Source organism: Pantherophis guttatus, chromosome 3, assembly GCF_059756535.1.
Source record: "Pantherophis guttatus breed Tessera chromosome 3, ASM5975653v1, whole genome shotgun sequence".
NCBI lineage: Eukaryota > Metazoa > Chordata > Lepidosauria > Squamata > Colubridae > Pantherophis > Pantherophis guttatus.
The window spans coordinates 14,197,785-14,215,168 of NC_142065.1; positions in this window are offsets into that span (position 1 = coordinate 14,197,785).

Consider the following 17,384-nt stretch of genomic DNA (forward strand, 5'->3'; position numbering starts at 1 on the left):
AATTGGGTTAAACTGATATGACTGCAGGAAAGGAGATGCATTAGTTAAAAGTAAAAAAAAAAGATAACTAGATTTTCAAGAGACATCCACTTTTGGGAGCTAAACAAACCCAACTAGATTTGAAATACATCCTGTGGGTTTTTGCAAATACGTGAAAATTGACCCTCATCTTAAAGGTGTAGGTCTGACAACTCTTGTCATCTTTTTCTTTAGCCAGCAGCAAAATACACCAGCCAAGAGAGGGAATATTTTGAAAAAGTTGCTTTCATCAGAACAGCATTTAAAACCCATTCACTGTTTATGGTCACCACTGTGCTGATTGTTTGAATTTTCTTTAACAGATATCTGTAAACATTCAGGAACAGCAAGAAATCTCTTTTTTTGCCTGCTGGTAGAATCTCAGTGTGCAGCCTTTTCAGTATCTGTTGCACTGATTGTGTAAGAGAGAAACTTTATTGAAAGAAAGCCTTGGTGAGTCAGTGGCTGTAGGCTGCATGCCAGCTTCTCCTTGAAATGGGACAAAGCCCAAGAAGTTGAGAACTATTGACAATGTTCTCTTCTTCTTCTTCTTCTTCTTCTTCTTCTTCTTCTTCTTCTTCTTCTTCTTCTTCTTCTTCTTCTTCTTCTTCTTCTTCTTCTTCTTCTTCTTCTTCTTCTTCTTCTTCTTCTTCTTCTTCTTCTTTTTGTAATCTCTCCCTCTAAGGCAGGGGTGTCAAACTCAAGACCCAGAGGCTGGATCTGGCCCATGGAGAGTTTAGATCTGGCCCTCAGGGCTGCCATGGAAATAGAAAATTGACTGGCCCGTGATGCCTCTGCCAGCGAAAATGGAGTTCACGAGGGTCGCGTGCAGCCTGTCTTACCTCTGTTTTCACTAGCAGAGGGTTGCAGGAGGCCATCCCAGCAGAAAACAGAGCTCGTGAGGGCTGTGCATGTCATTTCCCCCCCCCCCGAGCTCTGTTTTCACTAGCAGAGGGTTGCAGGAGGCCGTCATAGCCAAAAATGGGACTTGGGAGCCCGTTTTCACTGGCAGAGCACTTGGGCCACCACAGGTGCCCCCAACGCAAGTGACATCATGCTGGTCATGCCCATCCTGACCACATACACCCTGCCCCCACCCCCCCAAGATCAAACACAACCCTGATGTGGCCCTCAATGAAATCTGGTTTGACACCCCTGGTCTAAGGGCACATTCATATACCTTTCATTTCATGTCTGTCTCCACCAGTGGTGGTATTCAGCCGGTTCTATCCAGTTCTGGAAAACCGGTAGCGGCGACTGCGGGAGGCTCCACCCACCCACCCAGACATCATCACATCCTGTTTTTGATGCTCTGCACTCACATTTGCAAACCAGTAGCAAAAGTAAGTGAATACCACCCCTGGTCTCCACTATATGGGGCTCCCCTTGAGGAGCACCTGGAGGCTCCAACTGGTGCAGAATGCGGCCACGTGGGGGATTACGGTAGCGAGGGGGCGCTCCCATGTGACACCTCTCCTGTGTGAGCTGCATTGGCTTCCGGTGGTCTTCCGGTGCGCTTCAAGGTGTTGGTTACCACCTTTAAAGTGCTCCATGGCATAGGACCTGGGTATTTGCGGGACCGCCTTCTGCCGCCGATAGCCTCCCACCAACCAGTATGCTCCCACAGAGAGGGACTCCTCAGGGTGCCGTCAGCCAGGCAATGTCGGCTGGCGACCCCCGGGGGGAGGGCCTTCTCTGTGGCAGCTCCTGCCCTCTGGAACGATTTGCCCCCGGAGATACGAAGGATATCGGATCTCCGGGTCTTTCTCCATGCCCTGAAAACTTTTCTTTTCCACCAAGCAGGGCTGGCGTGAACCCCCCCCCTTTTTTTTTAGTTTTTTAGTTTTTAATTTGTCAACAGGTTTTAATTAGAATTGTTTTAAATTAGCGCCAAAGTATGTAATTCTTTTAATAATTTTAAATTTTGTATTGGTATGTGTTTTAGTTCTGGCTGTGCACTGCCCTGAGTCCACTAGGAGAAGGGCGGTATACAAATTGAATTAAATAAATAAATAAATAAATAAATAAATAAATAAATAAATAAAGTTAACAGTCTCCATTCCTTCAACCAGCATTTATCCCTTTGATGAGCTGAAAGGACCATATCCAATGTCTCCCTGCACCTATAGACCTAGAATAATTTCCTGACAGCGAGAACAATGAACCTAGTGGAACAGCTTGGCTTCAGAAGTGATGGATGCTCTATCACTGGAGACTTTTGAGAAGAGACTGGACAGCCACCTGTCTGGAATGATATAGTGCAGTGATGGTGAACCTTTTCGGCACCAAGTGCCCAAACTGGAATGTGAAACCCGAAGATCAGTTGGCTGGCGCTCTGGTACACACACAGACCAGCTGACTGGTGTACATACTGGAAACCAGAAGACCAGCTGGCAATGGCACGCATGCCCACAGCAGGGCTCTGCATGCCACCTCTGGCATGTGTGCCATAGGTTCACCATCACAGATATAGTGCCTCCTGGTTGAGCAGGGGGTTGCACTAGAAGACCTCCAAGGTCCCTTCCAACTCTGATATACTATTCTGTTCTAAATAACGAAATATGTTAAATGATAAGAAAGTAAGAATAACTTTCTTATTCCTTGGTAGTGCAGTGGTTTAATGCACCCTGTTATTAACACAGCTGCCTGCAATTTCTGCAGGTTCGAATCTTACCAGGCTCAAGGTTGACTCAGCCTTCCATCCTTTCTAAGGTAGGTAAATTGAGGACCCAGTTTGTGGGGGCAATAAGCTGACTTTGTATAAATATACAAAAGTATGAAGGCTATTGTTTAACGCACTGTAAGCCGCCCTGAGTCTCCGGAGAAGGGCGGTATATAAATCAAATTAAAAAAAAAAAAAACTTTCCATTGAGCAATGGAAATCCTTTTCCTTGTTTTTGAGTTGGGCTCTTTTTTTCACAGGCAACATTTTATGTCTGTGTGTAAACAAGACCCTTGACCAGGTCAGGTAAAAATGTAACTGCTGCATGGACCCAGAGTGCTATACTTATTTTGTCTAACCTTGTACAAGGTTTTCTTTTAAAGCTTACGATGTGAATACAGCTACTTTGGTTAATTTATGGTTTGGGGTATTATGCAAATTGAGACCAAGGATTACTTCAAAATCCAAGTTTAATATGTTGTATGAATATCATGTACTGTTTATCATCACCAACTTTGAACGCCTTCTGTGGTGGCTTGTAATGGATTATTCTGACCCCATGAATGCTAACAACTATTGGCTGAATGTTACAGGGCAGAAGGGATGCATATTCCTTCCACATCCAGCAAGCACAGAGCAACATTCCCCCACCCCGCCCCTGGATTAAGAGGGACTGAGAAAGAGGATCAAAGAGATCAAACAAACCTGGGTTTAGCATACTCACTGGGATTAAATTACACATACTTACTTTCCAAAATTCTACAGCCTAACCCCTTTTTCCCCTTTCAATAAATCTGACTAATGAGATTCTGAAAAACCCTGTTTTCTTGGTTGTGAATAGCTGCTAGGCGCTTGACACGACTCCTGCCAGAGTGCCTCATAAAACAAGAACGCCATGAAAATTTTTATAGAGTCTGGATTTTCTTGGCTTTTGATTTTTCTGTGTCTGAAACGAGTTGGCGATCCATGGGGTGGCAAGCTACAAGAGGTTTCTTGGTTCCTCCCAAGTTCATACTTCTAGAAACAGGGCAGCCAACCACTAAATATCAGCGACACTTCCAAAGAAAGAAGCAAAATAATAGTGTTCTTGAACTCTTCTCCTTCTCCTTCTCCTTCTCCTTCTCCTTCTCCTTCTCCTTCTCCTTCTCCTTCTCCTTCTCCTTCTCCTTCTCCTTCTCCTTCTCCTTCTCCTTCTCCTTCTCCTTCTTTATTTCTTTATTTATTAGTCATATTTCTATGCCGCCCACTCTCCGAGGACTCTGGGCGGCTTACACCAAAGACAGTATACTAAATAGCATATTGTCCCCTAACAATCTGGGTCCTCATTTTACCCACCTCGGAAGGATGGAAGGCTGAGTCAACCTTGAGCCGGTGAGATTTGATCAGCTGATTTCTGAACTAGCAGTCAGCTGAAGTAGCTGCAGTATTGCACTCTAACCATTGCGCCACCTCGGCTCTTCTTCTTCTCCTTCTTCCTCCTCCTCCTTCCTCCCTCCTCCTCCTCCTCCTTCTTCTTCTCCTCCCCCTCCCCCTCCCCTTCTTCTTTTTCTTCTTCTTCTCCTCTTCCTCCCTCTTCCTCCTCCTCCTCCTCCTCCTCCTCCATGTGGGTTTATAAATACCAATTTTTAGAAGTGAGCACAGGAGTTTTATTCAAGGACATAAAAACACTAAATAGAAGAGAGATGGAGCCCAAGTAATAACAACATATACCAATAGAAGAGAACATTTGTAGCTCAGGATTGAACTATTGAACATCATTCCCTTCCAGCACTGAGGATGTCACCTAGTTGGGTAAATTAAACATCTGCAAGAAAACAACCAAGCTCAGAGACCACCAAGGACATCACAATAAAAATGTATTGTTATTAACAGTCTATTAGCCTCCAAATTTCACCCTTCCTTAACTTGTGCATTCCCCCTGGTTCTTCTCTCCAGGGATTATTTTCATGCTTAAACCTTTATCCATTTTCTGTATTCACATGAAGCACACAACAATAAACTAATCAAAGCTGGCTTAGTCTGTAGATTCTAAGATTCTACTTTGGTAGATTTGAATTCTGCAATTTCCAAGAATTTTTTCCATATGTCTTATTTCAGAGTAACGATTCTACAAAATGTAATAGTTGCTTCAACCCACATGGCATCAGGGTTTCTCTTTTTTTTTTAATTAAAAATTTTTTTTTATTTTTATTTCTCATAAACATACATATATAAACTCTTAACCAGCATCAATTGTACATATTATCTTTGGATTCCATATTAAATCATTTTCTGCCTTAAATAATTAAAATAAGATATACTCTGGACTGTTCTTCTACCCTTCCATCTCTTCTACAAACCACAACAACCCTTCTCTTTCTTTTCTTTTTTTTCTTTTCTCTTCCCTTTCCCTCTCTACTTCTATCCTTTCCAACTTTCCTCTTCCTCCTCTCCTTCCCCTTCCCTACTTCCCCTTCCCTTCCCTTCCCTTCCCCCGCTCCTCTCTTCTTCCTTCCTTCCTAACCTTCTCTCCTACTTTCCTTCCCCCTCTTTTCCTTCCTCTCCTCTTCCCTTTCCTCTATCCTTCTCTCTCCTTCCCTCTCTTCTCCCCTCTTTCTCCTCTACACCTCTACTCCTCTCTTCATCCCCTCTCCATTGTTGTGTTTATTTTCCATTCGGTATATTTTCAATGTGGCATCAGGATTTCTCAATGGTGAGGTATATGCTTTGTGTTAAAGGTCTCAGTTTTAATCTTTCATTTTGAAGCTTTTAATTTAAAAGATTCTTCAGTAACAGCACTTGGAAATAAACACTACTAAATATATTGGAGAGGTACTCCAATACTCCTTGTGAAATTGGTCTGTGCAAGAGATTGTAACTCAGTGACACGACATGCATTCTGCAGGTTGCATCCCAGGTTTGAGTCTCTGATGACTCTGGTTGATAAGGCGTTGATGAAAGAGCCTTCAGTCGTTTATGAAAGTAAAGGTACAAACGCTCTTTAAAGAATTGGTAGAATACAACTTCCTATATTCTAGAGCAGTGATGGCTAACCTTTTTGTTGTCACGTGCCGAAAGCATGCGTGTGCCCGCACCCTTAATGTAATGTGTGCATGACCCCCCTGCGTTCCACACACCCCGTTTTGGACCTAGTAGGCCTCCCTGCAGCCTCCTGGGAGCAAAAACGGGCCACGGGGAGTGCACCGCAGCCCCCACACCCCATTTTGGGCCTAGTAGGCCTCCCTGCACTTATAACCCATAATACAATGCGTATGCAACCCCCCACACACACCTGCACGCGCAATGCCCCCATGCATGCACACCGTCTCCCGCATTCTCCCTGCCCCCAAGCATGCACAGCAGAGACCCGAAAATCAGCTGGCTGGTGGGAGGCATGCGCATACGTGGTGGAGCTGAGCTGCCGTGATGGCTCGCGTGTCCACAGAGAGGGCTCTGCATGCCACCTGTGGCACGCGTGCCATAGGTTTACCATCACAGTTCTAGAGTTATGTCCCCATCTATCTGGCAGATCTCCACCCCTCTGCCCTGTGCACTCTAGCCGGCAGCTCCACCCAAGCCGGCAGCTCCTCCCTCTCTTCCCCATTGGCCTGCGAGCTCTCCCCAGCCGAGTCCTGTTCTGCCAGCAGCTCAGGGTCAGCAATACCAGACATGCCAGGAATGCTTTCATTCTTCCTCAAGGCCTCTGAGGAAGACATGGATGAGCCATCATCCACAGGAGACATCACACCCTCATGACAACTTTTTCTTTAGCAATCGTGCAAAGTTACAACGGCACTGAAAAAAAGTGACCTACAACTGGACTTCGTACTTAACAACCATCACAACATCCCCATGATCACATGATCAAAATTCAGGCATTCAGCAACTGGCAGATATTTGTGATTTGCTTAACAACCGCCTTGCTTAGCTATGTAAATTCTGCTCCCAATTGTGGTCATACGTTGAGGACTACCTGTTTGGATTTATTTTATACTCTTCTTCCCTGTTCAGAAGCCCTTCTGAATGATCAAACTCATCTGAAGGCATCCAATTCAATTGGGTGAGTTAATTCAAACCATTGATGTGAATTACAAAGTTGATTGTATCCAGGGCTTTGACAGAGCAGCCTTGAACGAAGACGGAACACAACCTGAAAAAAAATGCCTACTTTCTTAGCAGCAAGTTGCAGGCTGCACCTGCTGGCTTCGAACGATGTCATTTTACGTACCAGTTTCCAATGATGGCATGCGGGACCATCAATATTGTTAAGGATATTCTTGGCTCATAACCAATGTTGTGGGTTATTGAGCAGAGTACTCTTTGAGTAAACGCATGAAAAGCGATTGGGAGTGGTTGTGAACAATCACAGTTAACATACAAACACACTGAGTTGTTGTAGTCTTTTACTTTTAGAAGAAATAAAGCAAAGTTCAAAAACAATCCAAGTCATACAAAGATAAGGTTTAAAAGATCAATTCAGGAATATTTCAAGTACAAAGTCTTCTTACCAGTTGTGGTCATACACATTAAAACAGTTCTTCTTGAGTTTCAAAACAGGAACAAGTTCAATATCAAAACATTCAATAAATAGTAGAAAACAACATGTAGCTATGATCAAACAGTGATCATGCAGAGAGATCAGGTAGAGAGTTACAGCAAATAAGCAGGCAAAATGGCATAGTATCCACACAAGCCATGATCCTGACTTGCCTTAAGTACATTGGCTACAGAGCTTAGCCAATCAGGATACAGGATGATTCAATACAGTCTTAAAGCAATATAATACCTTTCTAACTGCCAACATACATAGTTGGTTTATATATTGCCTGACCAACTAGTTAGACAAATAACCATTTCCTAACAAATATCCTGCCTCCTGCCCCCCTCCCCAGCAAAACACGAAAGTTGTATTACAGCTATCTACCTGTCCAATCTAGACTAGATCCCTGTCCGTTTTCCTTCTTGCTTCCTATCGTTGTCTTTTCTTCCTTGAATTTTGGATTGGTCCCACTTTTGTTGCTCATATCAAGGCAGCCTTTTTGATGGCAGGAGTGGTGGTAGGGCAGAAGATAAATTTGATAAACAAGGTGTATATTTAATATTGCATGTACTATTGCAGCGAGGGTTATATTTGCACAGCATTGGGAAAATGAAGATGAAGAGATAAATTTAGAAGATATTGGACTGTGCAGAAATGGACAGACTTACATTGAAGATTAAACAGAAAGAAGATACAGAATGCTACCAAACATGGAATTTATTTTATCAATGGCTGGAAAAAAGGGGTAAAGATGAGGAATATAATTTGTATTGTTAAGCAAACAAAATAACCCAGACAACACTATGTTTATTCAGCACTAATTAAATGTAATAGTAGAAAATTAATAAAAGTTTATTTTTTTAAAAAAAGAATTTCTGTTTGATCTAATCCTTCCCTAGTTCCACACCAGGGGTAAAATCCAGCAGGTTCTGACAGGTTCTGGAGAACCGGTAGCGAATATTTTGAGCAGTTCGGAGAACCGGTAGCAGAAATTTTGAGTAATTCTGAGAACCAACAAATATCACCTCTGGCTGGCCCCAAAGTGGGGTGGGAATGGAGATTTTGCAATATCCTTCCCCCAGGAGTGAGGTGGGAATGGAGATTTTGCAGTATCCTTCCCCTGCCACACCCATCAAGCCACGCCCACCAAGCCACACCATGCCCATCAAGCCATGTCCACAGAACCAGTAGTAAAAAACTTGGATTTCACCACTGTTGTACACCCTCTCAATTTCCTGCTTCCAACTTTCTTCGTCCTTCCCCATTAAGTGCTCTCAATTTCTTCTTTTCCTTTCTAACCTTGTATTGGACCCCCAACAGTCAGGGTTTAATTCCTTGAGCAAATATTATCATTAATCCACTCAGAATCCTGCCCCTTTTTAGCTAACCTTGCATAGCTCAACTCTGTCTTCTCTTATTATAAACTCATGCTTGCTTTTGAGCTCCCCCCTCTTTTTTTTCCCCACCTTTGAGAAAATGAGGAGCTATAAAGTCATACTTAATGATCACACTGACTGGTATACTTTCAGATCAACCACTGCTTTGATCTTCAGATATTCACTGATATTCAAATTCCACAAGTCATCCCATTGATGCTCTGTCGATCTGCAAGCACCATCAACTATTAAACACGATGATTTAGCAAGCAGAGCAACAGGCTGAAGATCTCTGAGTTTAGAAACAAAGAAGGCTCAATCCTGATTTATGCTTCGATGGGAGAAGTCCAGGAAACATCAGTGCTAGTAGAAGCATCTGGACAGTTTTCTCTGTGGTTGAAATTTAAATAAGATTGATGCTTAGATAATACTTTAAAAAAAAAAATCCTAAATAATACAATGGCAAGTTAACTTCTGCATTATTGCCCTGTATGTTCATTTTTACATCGTCACCGGAAGTTGACTTGTCACCTAGGAGCCTTGGTGGTGCAGTGGTTAGAATGGCTAACTCTGGCCACCGCCTGGAGTTCGATTCTGACCAGTTCGAAGTTGATTCAGCCTTATATCTTTCCAAAGCTGGTAAAATGAGGAGCCAGATTGTTAGAGCAATATGCTGACATTGTAAACTGCTCAGAGAGGGCTGCAAAGCACTGTGAAGCAGGGGTGGGTTCTAAAATTTTTTACTACCGGTTCTGTGGGCGTGGCTTATTTTGTGGACATGGCTTGATGGTCATGTGACAATTCTTTTGGATTTAGCAGAGGTACTGGTCTACCAGGCTTTTAACTGCTTGCAGAGCTGTACCGGTCTACTCATTTGTTTTTGGAGGCACCGGTCTACTTATTTGTTTTTGGAGGCATCGGTCTACTCATTTGTTTTTGGAGGCACCGGTCTACCCATTTATTTTTGGAGGCACCGGTCTACCACCACACTGCCTTTTAACACTGATCAGCTGTAGGGCGGCCCTTTGAAGCCCCGCGGCAAGAGTTTAAACAGTTTTTTTTTCCTTCTAGCCGATCAGCTGGGACTCAGGAGGCAGCAATAGATTGGTGGTGGGGCCAAATAAAAGGTAAGAATAACGCAGGGGGGTACTGGGGGGCGGGAGGGCCCAGCTCCTGAACAAAGAGAACTGGTTTTTTGTTTTTTTTAATTTGATTTATATGCCGCCCTTCTCCGGAGACTCAGGGTGGCTTACAATGCGTTAAGCAATAGCCTTCATACTTTTGTATATTTATACAAAGTCAGCTTATTGCCCCCACAAACTGGGTCCTCATTTAACCTACCTTAGAAAGGATGGAAGGCTGAGTCGATCTTGAGCCTGGTAAGATTCGAACCTGCAGAAATTGCAGGCAGCTGTGTTAATAACAGGGTGCATTAAACCACTGTACTACCAAGGCTCTTTTTCGGTGACATCATATCATCAGCGCTACCGGTTCAGCCAAACCGGGCCAAACCGGGAGGAACCCACCACTGCTATGAAGCAGTCCATAAATCTAAGTGTTGTGGTCTGCCAGCAGCCAGTGAAGTTGCTGGCAGACTTTGGACAGTGAGGAGGTTGGGGAGGAACATGGGCCAGTCCTGGAGTCTGGGGAAGGCTCTGATGAGTGCTCTGCATCAGAGGCAGAGATGGGGCCAGGGCCATCCAACAGTTATCAGCTATCCGACCTTCGGAGTCGGAGATAAGTGGAGCTGGAGCCTGTTCCCGATGCGCGCATGCACAGAATTGCCAGGAGAAGGGAACAGTTAAGGAACAAGGGCCAACTCGGGAGTAAAGGCACAGGTGGATGGTGAATGGCCTCTCCCATAGGGAATAAAGAGGAGCAAAAGGGGAGTGGCATTTGCAGGAGACAATTAGTTCATTTCATTGGTTCTCTGGATTCCAAATAGATACAGAATGATACATTCTGCTGCAGCTATTATTATTTTTATTTTTTATTTTTTTAATTTGATTTATATGCCGCCCTTCTCCAGAGACTCAGGGCAGCTTACAATGCATTAAGCAATAGCCTTCATACTTTTGTATATTTATACAAAGTCAGCTTATTGCCCCCACAAACTGGGTCCTCATTTAACCTACCTTAGAAAGGATGGAAGGCTGAGTCGACCTTGAGCCTGGGGAGAACTGAACTCACAGTAATTGCAGGCAGCTGTATGTTAAATGTTGCCGTAGGAGGCATTAGCCTCCTACGCCACTCAGGCTCCTTTATGGAGGAAGATGGGTGTCAGTGCAGTCAGAAAATCTCAAGTTTTAAATGTTGCATCTTACGCTTAGGATGCTGAAAAGGTTGTGCATTATCCCTGTAACATTTTGATAAATAATTTTCTAAGATAATAATAACTTTATTGTCATTGTATGTGTATACACAGTATACCCATACAACAAAATTCACTTAACACCCAAAGACCAGGTCCAACACACATAACAATCCCCAAACACATTCCCACCCACCACAATTCCCCACCCCTAAGCCACCCAAACATCTACACAACAGACTAAGTAATGCTGTCCAATAGCTCACTGATGGTGGCCCTTTAGTTCATTGTTGAGTGCAATTATAGCTCTGGGACAGGGGTGGGTTCTACTTATCTTTACTACCAGTTTGTAACGGGACTGTGTGTGCGTTTGCTTCGCTCGCGTGCGTACACGCTCTTCTGCGCAGAAGCATTTTGATGACGTTGGGGTTGGTGGGCGGAGCCTCCCACCAGTTTTACTACTGGTTCTATAGAACCGGTGCGAACCAGGGGCAACCCACCACTGCTTTGGGATATTTTAGAAGATGGTTTTCAGTCAAGATCAGCCAGGCTGGAAATAGATGTTCAGATCTCAAAAGAAAATAAAAACAATCTTATGCATTCTATTGTACCTTTTGTCAGTGCAATTTTTAGATGCAGCCATTTCTAAATTGGTTTCTTTCTTCTTTCTTTCTTTCTTTCTTTCTTTCTTTCTTTCTTTCTTTCTTTCTTTCTTTCTTTTTTTTTGTGGTTCAAGACAATCGTTCATCAGATCAGATATGAAATTCACTTGGTTTTTATTTATGGAGACCAGAATCTAAGGAATCACTTAGAAAGTTGTTGGTTTAGAAAACGTGGCAGACTTACCGCAACAGACTTGATGCACTACAAATCTTGTTTCTGTTCACCCCACCATGGGAGGCATGGCATTCGTATTAGTCACATGATCATTCCAGGAACTACTGGAGGACCAGGAGCAAATGTCCTCTTTGCAATAACTTTGTCAGCACTTCAAGCTGCATTTACTCTAGTGCTGACATAAGAAGGAGAAGCGGAGGCATCTGGAAAGGGATGTTTGACTTTTCACCTACTTATTTTCCCTGGAGATAATATCCCCTAGGAGATGGGATGGGAGGGGGGAAATTCCTTTGAACTGGAGTAGTAGATTAGGGGCAGAGTGACTTGGAAGATGGCCAATGAGTGCAGAGGAGTGGGGAACGGAAAGGGAGGGTTTTGGGTCTGGAAGTCAGTGCTGTCTGTGATGGAGTCAGAGCTAGAATGTCGTGCTTAATAAATGGAAGTTTTTCATCAAAGACTTTGTTTGAAATGCAATTTATTTGAGACGACCTCGAAACCTGACAAACTTGTTAGAGCATGATGGTTCTACAACGAAAAATAAAAGGCTATAATAAAATAAAGTAAAACGAAATAGCAAGCAAGCTACAGATAGTTTTCAACTTAAAACAATTGGGACTAGCATTCTTGAGCAAAATGGTTGCTAAGCATTAAGAGCTGTCCAATTGTCCACTGGAGGATTTGATAGCCCATGCCTGGACTACATATTTTCAAAGCTGTTTGGTAAAGTCCAAAAGGATTTTTAAAAAGTTGATTTAGAGTAGGGGTGTCAAACTTAAGGCTTGCAAGCCAGATCTGGCCCATGGGGTATTTAGACCCTGACCCTAGAAACAGGAAAAGTCCGGCCCGTGGTGCCTTTGCCAGCAAAAATGGAGCTCGGGGGGGGGGGGAATCCATTTTCACTGGCAGAGGGTTGCAGGAGGCTGTCGCTGCCAAAAATGGAGCTCAGGAGCCCATTTTCACTGGCAGACTGCTCGGGCCACAGGCACCCCCCAACATGAGTGATGTCAAGCTGGCCACACCCACCCTGGCCATGCCCCCCCCAGGTCAAACACAACCCTGTTGCAGCCCTCAACGAAATCATGTTTGACACTCCTGACTAGCACTCCTGATAGGAGCAACTTAAACAGATGGTGCCAATATCCCTTTAGTTTAACTATCTCACATCATTGTCGTGGGAAGGAGTTCAGCCTTATTTTCCCCTCCTGCTATTTTATAGTAAGAAAAAGGTCCAAATACTGTTATCACCGCACTGTCTGTGTTTGTTTCCTTGGTGGTCAAATGCTGTTTTCCATTGTGGTCAAAGCACCAGTAGTGCTGTTTCTATCCAGCACGACAAGGAAAAACATTTAAAGAGAATTGCAGAGTCCCAAAAAGCCTTTGCAAATGGCTTCCATATAGCTCTGGGCTTCACAAAAAGCTGTCAGGAGCTTTGGCTGGAAGCATACACTTTCCAATGAATACCTGCACAGAGACAAAATACCCTATGCATTTGGAGCACCAAGTAAAAAAATAAAATAAAATAAAAGTAAAAATTTTGATAAAGGTTGAAAGAAAGTGTTCCCCGGGTTTTTTATACAGCTTGCTTGCATTTTAGGAATACTAAATGGATTGTGCTTTCAAAGTCTATTTTCTTTCTTTCTGTGAATCAGATATGTTTTTGTGCTTTATTAAAGAAATAACATCTCTACTGTGTTGGTATTACAATTCTCAAACATTTGCCAATATATCCATCTACCCTTCCTTCCTTCCTTCCTTCCTTCCTTCCTTCCTTCCTTCCTTCCTTCCTCCCTCCCTCCCTTCCCTTCCCTTGCCATGCCATGCCATGCCATGCCATGCCATGCCATGCCATGCCATGCCTCCCTCCCTCCCTCTCTCCCTCCCTCCCTCCCTTCCTTCCTCCCTTCCTTCCCCCCAATAAACTTCAGTTAAGCTATCTTATACAAAATTCAGAGAACTCAATTGTGATATTGCTCAAATAACATTATTCTTCTAATGCACCGTTGGGTTTATTAATAGCCATCCCATAAACAATAAAACTTACCCGAGCATGAAATGCGTTTATGCGAATGTGCTCATTACCTTGGCATTAGAGTGCTGTGGATTTTTGATGCTTTAACACCATTCATACTACAGCTGCCTGCCTTCTTCTTAAGCAAAAAGAAGGCATTGGAAAAATGCACTGGGAAGGAAGCATTTGACTGGATAATTTAAATCTAAATTAGCCAGTGTAGAGTGAATGTTTGTGATGCCTTTTAAACACATGTTTATGTCAAACCACCAACAGCACCAGCTCAAATTATCTTACCTTTTTTTTCAAGAAACACAACTGTTGCTGGATTTCTTATAATGCAGACCAGTGGTGAAACCCAAATTTTTTACTACTGGTTCTGTGGGCGTGGCTTGGTGGACATGGCAGGGGAAGGATACTGCAAAATCTCCATTCCCACCCCACTCTGGGGCCAGCCAGAGGTGGTATTTGCCAGTTCTCCAAACTACTCAAAATTTCCGCTACTGGTTCTCCAGAACCTGTCGGAACCTGCTGAATTTCTCCCCTGATGCAGATGAATAAAAGAACATTGTCTTTGGGGGAATGGGGAAGGTAACATTATGGGGAACAAAGCTTCCTTTTGGTTCATATGAAAGCAAGATTAAGACATTTTTCAGTACTTGGATTTTACAAAATGTAGCCCACTGACTAGCTTCAAATGTTTGAGATTTCAAAGATACCACAGACAGCCACCTTCTTCCTTCCCGTTAATTAATAAGAGGGCGAGTTACTTTCTAGATTTGACCTGCAACTCCCAAAATATTCAGGCGAAGAATTCTTTGTGTCACATTCTCGCTCTCTCCTTCCCACCCCACGCCTTGGTTTCATTTGTCTTGAAAATGAAAAAAGAACACATCGGAGTAGCTCTTGAAAAAGGCTGCGCGTAGTTTGAAAGGTAATTCTCCTGACATTTTATCAGGATATGAAAGGCAGGACTTTGATTAACTCCATTGCTCCTTCAGCTTAAAAAGTACGTATCAGAGTGCTCAGAGCTTACATCTTCAAGTGCTGCCATTTGCTGGTACTGTGGAAAACGAGTCCTGAGGAAAAAAAAAAATAATAATAATCGGAAAATTCTCAACAAAAGTTTTCTTCTCTTGCAAAAGAAGCTTCTCTTTCTCGATCTCATCTTTGAGCTGCTCGGCATCTTCGTTGGGAAATGGTTGATGTTTTCTGTTTCCTTTCTGTCTACTGCTCTACAGCTGGGGTCACCAACTTTTCGGACCTCAGGGACCATTAAATTCATAATTTTAAATCCCGTGGACTACTAATATGATCTGCCTAATGACCGGATGGGTGGGCGTAGCTAGGTGGTCATGTGACTGGGTGGGCGTGGTCAACTCAATGTCACTCACATCGAGGGGTGCCTCGCTAGCCTCTACTTGCCCCTCCCCTCCCAGCCACTCCTCGCCTCCCCACCCTGGCTCCTTAGGACCCCAACAGGAAGCAGTTGTTGGAGCTAATCAGCCACCAGAAGAAAGAGTTGACAAAACAGTTCAGTTCAAATTGGATCTGACCAAGAAGGAGGGTCAGCAGAAGCACCTCACTGAGGACTATGAGCATAGGCTTTCCAAGCAGAGGGAAGACCTGCAGGAGTGCAAGGCCAGGTACAGGCACCTGGAGGCTCAATGGGCTGAGATGGTCAGTCAGTTCCAGGCCATGATGAAGTCCCACTGGAACAAGGCCCTCTGGCTCTTTGCCACCAGCACCACTTCCCTCCAGCCTTCGCCCAAAGCCCCGCACCAGGAGGCTGAAACAGACCCCAAGTTGGAATTTCTGCCCCCCTCCAACCCACACAAGAAGACCTTGAAGGGGGAGACTCTCTGCAGCAACACAAATGTTCATTGCATGCATCCAGCCCAAGGGCCGTTTCTCGAGGACCCCTGATTTAGTGCAATATAAAAAATGCAAATAATTTTTCTACGGACCACCAAAATTTTCTCGTGGACCATCAGTGGTCCATGGACCACTAGTTGGTGACCGCTGCTCTACAGTGTATCACAGAGATCTCTAACTTTTCCAGCTCAGCGGATCGGCGGAGGCAGTGGGGTCAAAAGAGGGGTGGGGAGGGGGGATGGTTTCCCGCACAGTGCATGCTATTTTCACAAATGCAGCTTCCTGTGCTCGCCCACCATTTTCGCAGCCTGGTTTCAATGGGAGACTACCACACAGTGGCGGTATTCAGCCGGTTCTATCCGGTTCAGGCGAACTGATAGCGGTGGCTGCGGGAGGCTCCTCCCACCCGCCTGGATGTCATCATGTCCCGTTTTTGACCCTCTGTGCATGCGCGGAAGGCTCTGTGTATATGCGGGGGTGGTGCGGGTGAGTGAAGCGAGAGCGCGCACCAGGGGTGGGTTCTAAATTTTTTTACTACCGGTTCTGTGGGCATGGCTTATTTTGTGGGTGTGGCTTGGAGGTCATGTGACTAGGTGGGCGTGGCTAGCTGGTCAGAGTCATTTCTGGAAGGTCCTCGCACTTACGACCAGGCCTCGCACTTATGACCCGACTCATTTGTTTGCTTTTAACACTGATCAGCTGTAGGACGGCCCTTTGAAGCCCTGCGGCAAGAGTTTAAACAGTTTTTTTCCCTCTAGTTATCAGCTGGGACTCAGGAGGCAGCAATAGATTGGGGGTGGGACCAAATAAAAGATAAGAATAACGTGGGGGGTGGGGGGTGGGAGGGCAGGGGGGAGAGAACCGGTTTGGTGACGTCATATCATCACCGCTACCAGCTCGGCCGAACCGGACCGAACTGGGAGGAACCCACCACTGGTGCGCACGCTCACATTTGTGAACCGGTAGTGAAAGTAAATGAATACCACCCCTGCTATCATATCAGGCTCTGAACTAAACTGGGAAAGTAGCATTGGCAAACTAGTTCCATAATATTGCCAAGAAGACTGCCTGGTCCGTGACATGAGCAGGAGTTACAAAATGCAACGCGCTTGATGAAGAGGAAAAGAGCATTGGTCCTCTAACCTGTGACAGATCTCCTGCGATTCTTTCAGAGACGAGGCTAGGTCAGCCTTTTCATTAGACCACAGATGTATCTGCAGGAGAAGACTGATTAATACATTTCAGTCCTCTGAATGACAAGAGATTCCAACCAGCCATGACTAAAGAGCAGCCATAACCCTTTTAATTGCATAAAATAACCATCTTCATTAGGCCAACTTATCCTCTTGAGTATACCCCTGGGAAGCAGTTCAATGACTATGGAGCACAATTCCTTTCTCCCGGCAGCTTCTTAGGGAGGCTTTCTACGTGATGCCATTTCTCCCCACTTGAAAAGGACAGCGTCCCAGGCATGCCCTTTTTCAATTTAATCTCTCTGAGAGAAAGGAATTAAAAACTAAATTTGATACTGGGCAAATTCGGGCTAGGTTGAAAGGAAGTGAACAAAGCAAAATGGGAAATGTTGAAAGAAATCAGCAGGGCGCCGGTGTGTTTCCAGGTGCAATTCAAGGTGCTGTTTGTCACCTATAAAGCCCCACATGGCTTGGGACCGAGTTACCTGAGGGACCATCTTTTTCTGAGAGTCTCCACCCATACAATTCAATCCAGCAGATTGGGCATGCTACTGATCCCATCAGCCAAAGAGTGTCCGTGGGTGG